This window comes from Perca fluviatilis, chromosome 3 (assembly GCF_010015445.1).
Source record: "Perca fluviatilis chromosome 3, GENO_Pfluv_1.0, whole genome shotgun sequence".
In the NCBI taxonomy this organism is placed as follows: domain Eukaryota; kingdom Metazoa; phylum Chordata; class Actinopteri; order Perciformes; family Percidae; genus Perca; species Perca fluviatilis.
Genome location: NC_053114.1, coordinates 46,889,933 through 46,890,411, shown reverse-complemented (window position 1 = coordinate 46,890,411; position 479 = coordinate 46,889,933).

The following is a 479-nucleotide window of genomic DNA, read 5'->3' as shown; positions in this document are numbered from 1 at the left end:
TAATAATCATATACTTACATTGTATTTACCTTTTCTGGGGGCGCATCTTTACGGTGATATGGAGGAGAAAAAAAACGCTCCATACATCTTGAACAACTCCTGTGTGTTTCCAAGTGAAGTTTGACAGAGTGTACAGACAACTCTTTTACTAGTTGGCCAGAAATACTCCCATACTTTGGAAGCTTTTGCTCCAACTCTCGGACTCATCTCCCTCCGCTATTTTTCAAATCAAAGCAGTGAGGGCGGGGGTAAGGGGGGGGCAGAGTGAGAAACAAACAGGGGCAGATTAACCAGCAGGGCGCGAACAGCGCACACACTGGTGGGGAGGTGAATTACAGTGAGTTATAATGGAATACTGGGAAAGCTTAATTACAATAGGACAATTGAAGTCTAGATTATGAGGCCATTTCAGCAGAGCCAACAGCTTCATATGCCATGGACATGTGAATATGGTGCTGAATTTGCCAGTATTTTAAGAA